Below are 13,372 nucleotides of genomic sequence, written 5' to 3' on the forward strand. Positions count from 1 at the left end.
CTGTGAGCTCCTGCTGCTCTGAGTGGAATGGTAAGGGAGAGGGGAGAGGAGGGATTGGATAAGGAGCAGGGGGTCCTGGTGGGCAGTCAGGGGACAGAGAACAGGGGGTGGTTGGATAGGGGGTGGAGTCCCGGGGGGCAGTTAGGGGTGGGGTACCTGGAGGGGACGGTCAGGGGACAAGGAGCCAGGGGGTTGGATAGGTGTGGGAGTCCCGGGAGGCCTGTCGAGGGGCAGGGGTGAGGATAGGGGGCAGTGCAGTCAGGGGACAGGGGGGGTTGGTCCCAGGGGGGTGGTCAGGGGTAGGGGGCCCCGGAATGGAGTGGTCAGGGGACAATGAGCAGGGGGGTTGGATGGGTTGGAGGTTCTGAGGGGGGCAGTCAGGGGCAGGAAGTGGGAGGGGCAGATAGGGGGCGGGGGCCAGGCTGTTTGGGGAGGCCCTCAGGCCAAAAAGTTTGCCCATCCCTGGGCTAGACTGTGCCTTTACATGCAGCATTGAGAAATGGATGGTGCATACACTCCACCACCCCAGAAGCCACAGCAGACACTGTGCCTCTAAGACAGTCCTCAGAGGCACAGTTCTCTTCCTGCTTCCTCTTTGGGGTGGTAGCAATTTGCTGCTGGTATAACCCAACAACAAAAGTACAACACCCTTTGCGCTGGCTCAGTCAGACTTGCCAAAACTATGCACATTTCCTGCCTCTCCGCTTCAGGAGCTCAGGATGAAATAAGCAGGTAGCACACCCAGGAGTGCAAAGGGGGTTCTTACTCTCCTTTATTTCTCTAGTGCCAGGCATATAGACCAAGTCACAATGTAGCCCTTTTTGTTTAAAACATATGTACTTGTACTTCACTATTAAAAGTTCATTCTTCAGCTTTCAGAATCAGTGGAAATGATAAATGCCATTGAACCTTTAATAGATCTAATATTTAATGTGCTGCATATTAAATAACCTTGAGGAAATCCAAAGGAGAGACAAATTAGGACATATAATGATATATATTAAACTGCATTAAAACATACCACGTCAATTCTGATTCTGAAAGGAAAAACCCCCAAATAACAGTAAAAACTAATCTCCCATTATTTCCCACGCCCAGCAAAATTCTTAACAAAGAAACAGAAATTTGATGCTATGACAAGTTATTTGGGTTGAGGGAAATTTTTGCTAAAATGAATAGAAAAGTAATTAGACTCACTATTGTGTGTCAAAAGTTATCTATTTTTCATTCCTTTGATTAACTGATGGCAGAAATTATTTTACATGTCCTGCGTTTTTAATATTGATCTCTGTCTACTGCCCTGCGGGAAGTCTGAGTCTATTTAATTACACCCTCTGACTAAGAATTTTAATAAATATTTCAATGATGAATGGGATTTTTTGGCTCAGTAGAGACTGAGTACAAATGAAAGCAATATTGTAGTGTTTAGTTACCTAGAATAAACACAGAAAAGAAACAGCTCTTTTTCAGCAGGATTGCAGCTATGTATATTGGAAAAATTATCCCATTCAGAAAGTATTAATAAAGAAAGGGAGTCATGAAATTCTTGATATATCATTTGTAGCCAAAGTGCAAGACAGCCAAAAGCAGGAAAGAAACCGTCTTTTCATGCACTTTATCTGTTATGCAAAAGATAATCATGAAGAAGTGCTGCACAAGCATTAAGGTCATATAGCAAAAGCATATTAAGGCCTAGATTCTGATATTCTTACTCTGGTTTATTAGAACTTTACCTCAGAAGTCATCCAATTAACTTCAGTGGGACCACACATGGAGAAGATACCCTCACTCATGCTGCTCAGTATCAGAATCAAGCTCTTAGAATCTCATTTTCAAAAATTCTACCATAATGCTGGTTTAGGCTAAAAAATAAATCTGACTGGAAGAAATTCTGAAGACTATTTAAGGCAAACAGAAAAATTGCTTTTGAAATGAACTCACACCTGTTGACCAGGAACAGTGACCAATGGGAGCTGCGGGCAGGCAGGGGCAGTGCGCAGAGACCGCCTCCCTCCTGCCTAGGAGCTGCTGCCAGAGAGATGTGCCGGTCACTTTGGGGAGCCACCTGAGTTAAGTGCCGCCTGTCTGGAGCTCACACCCCTCACCCCCTCCCACACCCCAACCCCCCGCCCCAGCCCACAGCCCGCACCCAAATCCCCTCCCAGAGCCTACACCCTGTACCCCCTCCTGCACCCAAACTCCCTCCCAGAGCCCGCAATCCTCGCCCCCTCCTTCATCCCAACCCCCTACCGCAGCCTGATGAAAGTGAGTGAGGGTGGGAGAGAGTGAGCGATGGAGGAAGGGGGGATGGAGTGAGCCAGGGGTGGGAAGAGGTGGGGTGGGGCCTTGGGGGAAGGGGTGGAGCCTGGGGCTGAGCAAATGTGGCAGGTAAACAAACTGGCCCAGCCCACCAGGGTGCTTACCCTGGCGAGCTGCGTGCCAGAGGTTGCTGACCCCTGCGCTAGGCCCTTCCCTTCAGGGCCTGCAGCCTGGCAGGCTATGGGATAGAGCTCCCTTCTGCTCCCGGAGCCTGGCCAGCACTGCGCTGTCCGCAGTGCTAGTCTCCCAGCTCTGGAGACTGACCTTCCCCTGTCAAAGGCCTGGGAAAGACTCACTGCTCCCTTCCTGGGCAGCCTTTATAGAGGGCCAAGCTGAGCCCTGATTGGCTGTCTCCAATCTTGGCTCCAATTGGCTCCCAACAAGCCCTTTTCTAATTGGTGGCCCATCTCTGCAGGTGCACTGGCCTGCTGCAGCCTACACTCTCTGGGAGTGGGGCAGCCACCCCACTACACAACTAGTGCACAGTAGAATTTATACCCTTCTAGTACAGATTAACACACTATATAGACAAGCCCTAAGTGTAAGTTTAGAAATGGAGGCAATAAATAAGTGGAGCAAGAGTACATGACTGGTGATAATAGAAAGTAAAGAAATACCACCAGACAAATCCAATAGATCCTAAAGTGACATGGAATCTGTGATGAGATGTACAAGAGCCCAGAGACAATACTGAAGACCCTAGTAATGGCATATCATGTATTGAACTTTTGTTACCCTAGAAGGAGTTCACTCATCAATTTTGATGGTGTGACTTAGCCAGAGGGCTGAGCCACTGAAGACCTGACCAGCTAAGGCAACAACCTCTAGGGGGCACCAGCACCAAGAAAGATTGCAGCACCACACCTAGGTGACAGGAGGCATTCAGGAGGTGAGTGTTCCTCATCACAGGATCCAAATGATTTTATATTATTGAAGGGACCCAATTTTTGGCACCCATACTCATTGAGTAGTACCTTACTCTGCCAACAGTCCATTTAACTTCCAGTTATTGCAGGTTCTGATCCTACAAACATTTAAGTGTGCATGTAACTTCATAATTTTAGCCCTTTAACTCCAATGGGACTACACGTGTTCTTAAAGTTAAGCCTGGGCATAAATGTTACCAGAATCAGGGACTAGAACTGTATTTTTGTTAAAAACTTTTCACTAAGTGGCAAAAAACTGTTGTCACATCAAAACAAAATTATATCACTGTTACCAGTGAAAAGTTATTTTGACATCCAGTACATTAACAAAGTTACTGTAAGTATGTTTTATATACGCAGGACAAACTTTTCAAAAAGAGGAGCCTAAAGTTAAAGTACTAAGACCATATTTAGATAGGATTTTCAAAAGCACCAAGAATGACAGAGACCCAAGTCCCATTGATTTCAAACTACAAGTCCTGATGAAGGAATATAATCTGGTCAAAGCTGATCAAAGTCAAAATTAATCTTTCTTGATTTATGGAAATTTAATATACTGTAAGGTAGTGTTGGTTGTAACTACAGCACAGTCTACTTGCTTATCAATTTTGTGTTTGAGTTTGTGTTGCTTTTGCAGTAGGAATGTTAATATGGCCCTGCACTTGTCTTTTTCAGGTTGATGAGTATTTTAAGTGTGAAAATTCTTAGTAGAAAAAAATCCACAGTTTAAGAATCTGTATAGAATAGAATCGAATAGATAGAGATTGGCATATTTCAGCTGTGCGTGAAGAATTCCCATAAGTATTTTATAACTACATGTAGTCTTTAAAGTGCTATGGAATAAAAGTGCTATAGGCATCATTATGTAGTAAGTTAACATATATCTTGAGTTTTAGCCCCAGCTCTGCCAATGATTCAATGTGTAACCTTGGGCAAGTCATTTAAGCCAAAATTTTCCAAACTTAGGTATCTAAAGTTAGGCACTTAAATACATATGTAGGCATCTAAATAAGTGGTCTGATTTTCAGAGGTGCTTATCATTAGAGCTGGTCGGGGCGTGCAAGAAGGACAGAACCAGATTTTCCATTTTATGGGAAACTCCACCACTTCAAATATTTCTTCTCTTCTAAAACAGAATTAAAACAAAATGTTTCAATTTTTTCTGCAAAAGGAAGTTCCAAAGTAAACAATAAATAAATAAAAATTCTGGTTTTGGTCGATCAAAATATCTTATTTCAATTCCAACCTTTAAAAAAATGTATATTAAAGCCTAATGCATTTCATTCCAAATCAAAAAGTTCCATTTTGTTTTTTCAAGATGAAATTGTCAAAATAGACATGTTTTTCTAAACACTTTGATTTTGAAAGAAATGGCATTTTTTGTTAAAAACTGTTCTGATGAAAAATATGGCCAACTCTACTTATCACCCACAACATATTGATGTCAACAAAAGCTGTATGTATGAACTAAACTCTAATGAGCCAAAATAAAATGAAGTCCTAATACAATAGTAAAAATCTTCTTTGAAGGAAAGGATAGATAGCACAAAATATTCAGAAGTGACAGATTGCAAGAGTACTATGAATAGCAGTTTCAAGTTATGCTCATCTGTGAGAATTCCAAACACAGGGTGGCTCAAGCTGAACATTTAAGAAGGTGATCATTCCAAACCTAATTATATTTTATGAGGATACTAGTGATGAGACCATATTGTAGCATTAATAGAAAGACTACCAGAATGCTTATCTATTGATTCATCCTTCCATTCAAAAACATTCCATTCCTATTTTACAGTGCTCTCACATGAAGATAAGGAGCCAACAGTAGGTAGTTTCATCTTGACAAATCGGGATGTAATCCATTTGAGCCAAATTTAATCCAGGCATAAGCAGATACATCCCTTACACCAGGGCTGAATTTGACCTTCTCTTTTAGTTTCAATAATAAAAGCTCCTAACAAGGTCTGAGGAAGAGAGAAGAAGGTGCACTGGCTGAGCAGTTGTGCATGGAGGTATTGGGTGAAATCTTGACCCCACTGGAGTCGATTCCATTATACCTGCAGAGGCGAGGAGCAGGAATGCAAGATACATGCAAGGAGTAAGCTCCACAGCAGTAGTTACTACAGCTATGAGCACCTCTACCTGCAACCATTTGCCAATATGTGGTCCTTGGCCTGTATCATTCAGACCCATCCTTTCCGGGGTCACTATAAGTACCCTTGCACACTCAGCACAGATAGACACCATTGAACCTGATTCTTACCACACCAGTTACTGGAGTAACTTCATCGAAGTTCAGTGGAGTTACACTTGTGTCAAACTGGTGTAGAGGGAATGATAAAGCAACCCATTAATGGCTGCATTCTGCATGCACATTCTTCCTACCTCTCCCAGCACACCTGTTCTTGGGCAGTGATAATATGGCCACAAATTGGAAGGAGCTATATTTTTTTCTGAATATTTTTATCGGGGAGGTGGGGAGAAAACACAAGGAGATACCATTATACACTAAGCAATATTTTAAATCATTTAAAGCTACTCAGTTGCAACAATACACAATTTTTGTTGCTCTATTAGCATTATCTTGTTGTTGTTACACCATGCTCCACCCACACAAATGCCAGACTAAAACATAGGTCCAGGTTCTGGTCTCCGCTATGAGTGCTTTACGCTGATCCAGTGACAAACTAGGGCTGTAAAGCGGGGGTGGAGCAGCACTATGTTGTCCTTACCTATGTCCCCTGTCACCCCTGCATAATCCCTGGATCAGGGGCATACCAGGGCAGAGGAGTGGCCAGACTGCTCTGCACTCTGGTAATTTTGAGTGGTACAACAATCTATTTGCAGTTGTAGCAAAGCTGCCTTAAGTTACAGCATCCATAGAGATTGAAGGAAAAAAACAGAAGTCAGTAACAGGGTCAACATCATATTTGTTATAAAATCACACACAGAGAAGCTCATGATAAAGTTCAAGAATGGGATATCCAGAAAAGTTTTTAAACTTTACCGGCATAATTGAAGTCTCCCCAGCTCTGTTTTTTCTTAAAATCACGGGTATGTGGCAGATACCATGATCAAAGAGACTTGAGTCCAAAATAAAGAGGCTAATATTTTTATCACTATTAACTGTTCTTGAGCAGTGTAGCATCAGGATGCTTTCTTGTTCTTTTTTAAATCGTTAAAACATTTACTATAGCCAATACAAAGAAAAACTTTCTATTTACTTTCTATTTAGTATATTCGAATTCAAGCATTGTTCCCCATATGTTCTTTTTCTAGTATTTCCCTGTCAAGATGCTGGAGTTGTATATCTGTTAGTCTTTAGTGATCTTGCACACCAGCAATTCATTTTGATATAACTTTAAATGGATTTTATTCATTTCAGCATGTGAAAATCTGAAATGGGATTTCTGACCCACTGCCTGTGAGTGTAGGGTGGCACTATCAGGAGCAGTAAATGCAGAGAGGGTTTCTTCAATCAGAAGTATCAGTAACAAATGTATCAGCATTAGAAGATTGTGGTCAGGCATTCTTGCCCTAAACTACCAGAACAATCTTGGTTCCATGTTCTATCCATTGAGATAAAACAGCATTTGTAGATGTATTCAGCCTATTGCACAGTGCTTGATTTGGTTAAAAATTAACCCCTAATATTTCTGGTCATCTATATCTCCAGGAAGTTATCCAATATACAATTAATAACCTTAATCTTAATGATATCCCCCACTCTCTCAGCTGTGAGTTTGAAATCTAAATTGTTAACAATCCATATAATTTCCGACACTTACAAACACGTAGCTCAAGGTTTTCCAGTTAGTGATTTTGGGTGCCTCAATTTTTGGGTGCCCAATTAGAGGTACCTTGAAAGGGCCTGAATTTTAGAAAGTGCTGATAGCACCCATCCTCTGAAAATCAGGCCCCTTCAAGATGCCTTAAATTGGTCACTCAGAAATTGAGGCACCCAAAATCACTAGCCATTTCTGGATTTTTAGGCCAGCATGCCTGACTAAAACACTTAAATCCATAATTAGACCCCCTAAATACAAAGTATCCTGAAATTCTGAGGTGCTGCTTCTAGAGTGGAGTGCCTATAGGTGTGAGGCAAACCCACAGCTGGACCAAGGCTGCTCAGTCAGCCAGTGTTTTACCAGGACCTCCTCAGGACCTGGAAACTAGTCTCAGTGACCAGGTCCATGGCGGCCACTGAGGAGGAGGATCTTTTCACGGAGCCCCTCACAACCGCCATCCCGGTGTGCAGGTGGCAGAGTCCCCATTGGTGCACCGGAGGTTGGTCCTGGGTGGTACCACCAGGATCAGAGACCTCCTGGACTACAACTAGAGTGACTAGTTGGATCCCCTAGCGGTCAGCTGGTGCATTGAACTATCCATCTCTAGAGTCCCCAGCATATACTCCAGGAGGCGAGGGCAGCCTTACCGCCTTCCTCTATCACTTTCCTTGAGCACCACTTCCGGCCCGCCCCTCACCCCTAGCCCTTCAGACCTCACCAGCCTATTCATGGGCAAGGCCAAGGTCAGATGACCCCCAGTCACAAGTATTTCACTCTCGCTGCCAGAGCCACAAGTTAGTCTGTGCAAAACAGTACCACTCAGCTGGGAACCTTCCTTCTGCCTTGCAGTGTTAGACTCCCTTAGGCTTCCAGCCTCCCTCAATCCTATTCCTGTCCCAGCCTTGCCTGAACCTTGTTCCAGCCCTGTTCAGCCTTGTCTGTACCCTATTCCAGACTTGCTTCAGACCTGAACCTGCCTTCTGACCCCAGGCCATACCCTTGGACTGACTCCAACTCAGCTTCAACCTTTGGCTAGCATTGGGTCAGACTCCAACTCTGATCCTGATTTGGCTTGTCTACAGACTCTGACACTGGATCTCACACACAGCCTGTTCCCAGGCCCCAGTTTCAATGCTGCCTTAGGCCTGGCTTCAGCCCTTGATACCTGTGCTTGACCATTGCTCCCACCAGGCCTGACCGCCTGGAACCCAGAGTCTGACAATGGGGGCCACACATCTCAAAGAACTTACCTTACAGTCACTGTCTTTTCTTCTCTAATGATGGTTCCTATGGGAATTCACTGTGGATGGCTCAGAAGCAGAACTCAGAAAGGAGGAGAGTGTGAGGATCTATGCTGCACCACAAACCACAGGCTTTTTAACTAACTACACACTAAAACTAGCTAACAATAAGAAGAAGATAAATTATTTACAAAAAAACCTGATCAGGAAGACAGGAATGCTAAAAAAGCTGCTGATGCTGAGAAGTTCCGTTTCGGACCTCAAGTGGTAGAAAAGAACTGGAGAGGTAGTTGGTCCACACTGCCCCTTATGTCCGCAGTTCAGAGAATGAGGAGGTGCAGTGCACAGCATGCACTGACAGATATGGCTGTTGAAGAATCTTTTAGTCTGGGGTGCATGGAGCACATGCACACACCCATGGTGAATACTGAAAGGGATCATCACTTGAAGAGTTATAACACCACTAGTACTGTATTTTTGGTGAATAATACACCAGGAAAAACCTCAAAAAATCACTACATGTAAGATAAACAAGGGTAGAAATCTAACTGGTTTATTTCACTAATGTGGGAGCAGAGGTTACAATTTTCTCCCCCTTTGCATATGCAAAGATTCACTCCTGGGGGAGAGCAGACAGATGTACTGCTACTACTTTCCACCAAATGAGAGTAGCTTTAAACTCTGACAAGATTCCAGCAGTGCCTGGCCAGTGAAGCCTCACTGGGTGGTGCACTGAATCACCACATCTCCCAGTTGCCTTGGGCCCAGCCTCTCCCAAGTCACCCTATACACTTGGAGGGTTGTGAAAATTTGCCCCAGACCCCCTGTCAGATTTGTGAATTTATTATTCATGTATTCAAATATCAAAGAGCTAGATATTATTGAAATGCGACTATAAGTGCCTGATCTGATAAATTAAAAATTGCAAAGCAAAGGACTGCCCATATATAGATCCACCTCAGTCCATCTCCTCCTCAACAATCTTAGAAAAGAAAAAGGTGGGTGCTGAAGAGTGTCCAGGAGGTTAATAATGGGCTTCATTGCTTGCTTGGTTTGGTCACTTTTGACTAAGACATTCATGCCAATAAAGGCTTTTCAACTGACTTCACTGGGCTATGCCCCACTGGTTGAGAATGCAAAGAAAAAAAATCCATCAATATTCAGTGGTCACTAAGACCCCATGAGAGTGCCCAAAGGGAAGGTAAGGAGCAACTTGCTCTCTCACCCATCCTTCAGCTACTCCAACCCCATTCCAGCTATTACAGCTCACACCCTAACCAAGCCCAATGCAGCTCTCACTCCTCACCCCCTACCTACCCATACAGAAATCTACTCCAGGAGTGGAGAAGTATCATTCCAAGAAGACCAAAGGCAGTGGCTTGGAAAGTTGCTCCATGCAAGACAAAACCAGTGTTGCCAGTTCTGGCAATTTTGTAGCGAGTCTTGCAAAATTTGTTCTTTTCTTAAAGAGCCTCAGCTTCTGGAGTCAGATTCTTATATGAGAACTTAGACTTTAATTTAAAAAAGAAGCTTCTGAACCTCATGGTTGAAAATAAAAGTTCAAAAAATTAAACCCTAAATGCTCAAAAACCAGAAGGCAAATAAAGACCCATAATTGCAGATTTTTTAAAAAATGTGAGAAGCATTCCCAGCAGGAACCCGTATATGTCGATGAACTTCCCCCACCCAGCAGCCAGCATTAGACTCCTCACCCTGCCTATAGCCTACATCATGCACCAGTCCCCCAATCAAGCACCATCCCCGTAGCCAGAACAGCCATATACCCAACCCCAAACACCTACATTATTCTGTATTGACTTAAGTGTTTATATACTGCATCAAAATCTGTGCTGTGATCTTGAAGTGAATGGGCTTTGGATCAGGCCTTTAATAAGGACAAGAACCTGAACTTTAAAATTCAACCAATATCACACATAAAAAGTTTTGCAATTTTATGGCTTACAGAGATGATACAAATATTTTACCAAAATTAAATATTTAAGGCAAAAATAAAATTTATATATTTTAAATCTTTAAAGAAATACATTCCTTCCCCAATCCCCCCAAATCTTACTGATTTTAGAAGAAATTGCCTATATCCTTTAGAGACAAGCATGCTCAAAACTACTAAGTGAAGTATTTCCCTCAGAGATGCCATTGACCCAAGGTCTCCGGTCCTGACATTTGAAAAACTGCTCAGTATTGATCACCTTATAGATCCGGATCTCTTCAGATGTTGCTTTACTTTCCAGATACCAATTACTTTTCACTTAATTAAGTTCTGTGTTTTAATGCACAAGTGAAATTTACTAATATCTCAGCCTCAATAGAAAAGTCTGCCTGTAGCTGTGTATTCTATAAGTCTTATTTGCATGTTTACAAGATGTATTTTTTCTCAATCTAACTGTGGCCCTGATTTTTCCATCCCTATCTCAAATATATTAGTGTTCTCCAAATTAGGCAGGCTTCTCTAACTGGTTTTGAAATCTTTACATAAGAGTAGAACTGTATTTAAAGAAAAAAATGTATCTGTTTCAACATTGCTCTACATTTGGCTTATCTTTATTTTATTTATTAGGGAAAATGAATTTTCAGCAACGGTGGGAGGAGAGAGAAAGAAGGAAAACTATATCAAAATAAGACAATTTGTCACCCTAGAATAATATGGAAGAGAGGACTAATGGAAAAAATTTCACGATAGGAGAGTAATCTATAGCTAGATTCACTAACACTAAAGGTCCGAAAGAAGGAATCTCACTTAAAACCATTAAATTTTAAATGTATATGAACAAAAATAATACTGCTGTGTGCAACAATAATGTAGCATTGTAGTTTTGCTACCTTTGTCTTATTCATTCCACTTTAGAAATGCAGAACTTATCCATGGTTTACCTTTCCAAAATGTTAATTGGATCTGCAGAAGATTGAGTGCAATACAGGACTATACCCTAGAGGCAAAAGTCTACCACATGAGTCGAAGCAGTTCAGACATTACAAAAATGCCTATGAACTCTTCAAGCAGAAACACAGTTTGAACAAAAGGCAAGATGTCATTTTGAGGAATTCACTGACAATGGGTATTTACAAGAGGCCAGGAAACATTTACTTGAAACTTTCAAAGTATTTTTGTAAACCAACAGTTTACAAAAAAACAATCAATCCAACAGCCAACAAAACCTTTCAGATGTATAGTGCTCTTTTACCCAATCAATAAGTTACAAATAATTGAGCCTAATCTTGTGAGCTGCTGAGCACCATTATGTGTATAATTATTTAAGAATTCATTTTAGATGAATATATGTACTATACTGGTAATGTAGTATAACCCAAGTTCTAACAAATGATTTTCATTCCCTTCATCACTGTGTTTTCATTAGTCATTACAGACAAATTCGTATGGCTGAGATCTTTGCCAGTAGAACTCAGTGGAACTTTTTATTGTATCCCCATGTGAACTAATCACATGATTAACTTATTTATGTAGCACTGATCCTGAGAGGTGCTAAGCATTTTTAATTCTAGTAAACTTAAATAGGATCTGGTCTACAAGTACACTACCAGTACTGCCTGAAAATTTCAGAGATTCATGCACAAAGGAAGAAAATACAGCATCTGTCAAACAAAGCAGCCAAAACAGAAATCTTGGCTCTGTAGAGGTGAGTGGCTGATGCTCTAACTCACTATACAAACAAATGCCCTATTTTTAATATTTAAGTTATTTGGCACAAATTTTGCTTTGTTACACTGGTGTGAATCTGGAATAACAGATTTCTACCAATATAGCATAGCAGAATGTAGTCCAGTATTTTCAAAACTCTCATGTGTTCCTCAATGTGAAGGTCTCCAAGGCTTCTTACTACTTAGAATACTAAACAGTTCCTAATACATAGCATAGGGAAACTGGGATATGAGGGCCAGATTCTGAGCTGATATAAAGCATCATAGTATCATAGACTTCAAAGCAGAAATGCTGATTTATACCACCTGAGGATAGGTCTCTGCATAGTCTCCAGAAGATGTGGAGATGCACATTCAGGGGTTATGGGAGGATTTCATGCACTTGTGAAGTTAAAGGACTCCAGTTGCATGAAAAAGAGGGATGTAGACTTGGAGGGATGTCCCATGAAAGCCTTTTCCAGCAAGAGGAAACTTGGCAGCTGAAATATAAAGAGGCTTGAAGTGCTCTTGCAGGAAAGTTAGATGTCTCATTGTTGGGCTATTGCTTCATTTGTTAGGAGTGGCAGGAGAAAATCAGCATTTGGATGGTGAGCGTGCTTGTCTGGGTTGGGGGCTTGCAGGTGCAATTAGGATATATAGACAAGTATTTTCATCCTCACTACAATTTACTTAGATCACGTAAAATTAATTATCTGCAGTGTTCTAAGTGTAAAAAAAGTGTTTAAAGAACTTTTATAACAAACGTAATTTGACAGAATATAATTTAAACAGATCCTTCACTATATTTTAGAATAATTATTGAATCCTGCTTGCTTCTATAGTAGCAGCCTTTCTAATAAGAGGATAGCATTTTTTCACAATTTTCCATGCATGGATATGCTTGGAGTCAATGTTCCTGTGCACAGACTGTAACCATGACAGCAGGATAGTTGAAAAATGAGGAATTATTACATTATGTATAGGGATGGAGGGGTATAGTAAATCTGTCATGAGAGTCCATGGGTCCTGTGACTTTCTGGCACCCAAGGGCCTTGTCAAGGAATTAAGAGATGTGATGTTAGAAACATTTTTGAAAAGTCTAATGTAGGCAAAGCACATTGTAGACTTCCCCAGACTTTAACTCAATCAGTTTAGTACATGTTAAAATACACATTGATTTATGTACAGTAGAGTTTTGCCAAGTGTTACTCAATCTCTGCTAACACCACACCTTTTTTCCTAGGCTACACAAGTGATTTTCAGTCTGTTCTTGTAAAGAAACGGCACAATCCTTCCCCACTCTGCAGCTGGTCTCCACTCTAGGCAGTAAAAGATATCACCATCCCTACTGCTGCTGCCCTTGTTTGGGGGGCTACACAGCTTTTCTAAACACAGGTTTTCTACTAATTGAACTAAATTAGTAGAAAAAATGATTTAGTTA

The 13,372-nt window shown here is 41.6% G+C and overlaps 1 protein-coding gene and 1 long non-coding RNA gene across 6 annotated transcripts in view; one reads left to right on the forward strand and one right to left on the reverse strand.

The window, feature by feature from the left end:
• Window positions 1-1,856, forward strand: part of LOC120372960 — a 57,634-nt gene extending 55,778 nt beyond the window's left edge. For all 4 annotated transcript variants that reach the window (XR_005585291.1, XR_005585294.1, XR_005585293.1 and 1 more), the window contains one exon: window positions 1,726-1,856. This is a non-coding gene — a long non-coding RNA (uncharacterized LOC120372960). The remainder of the gene's footprint in view (window positions 1-1,725) is intronic.
• The window catches only part of GABRB3 (gamma-aminobutyric acid type A receptor subunit beta3), a 262,321-nt gene that overhangs the window by 105,813 nt on the left and 143,136 nt on the right, over window positions 1-13,372 (reverse strand). The window lies entirely within an intron of this gene.

This window comes from Mauremys reevesii, linkage group 1, assembly GCF_016161935.1.
Source record: "Mauremys reevesii isolate NIE-2019 linkage group 1, ASM1616193v1, whole genome shotgun sequence".
Lineage (NCBI taxonomy): Eukaryota > Metazoa > Chordata > Testudines > Geoemydidae > Mauremys > Mauremys reevesii.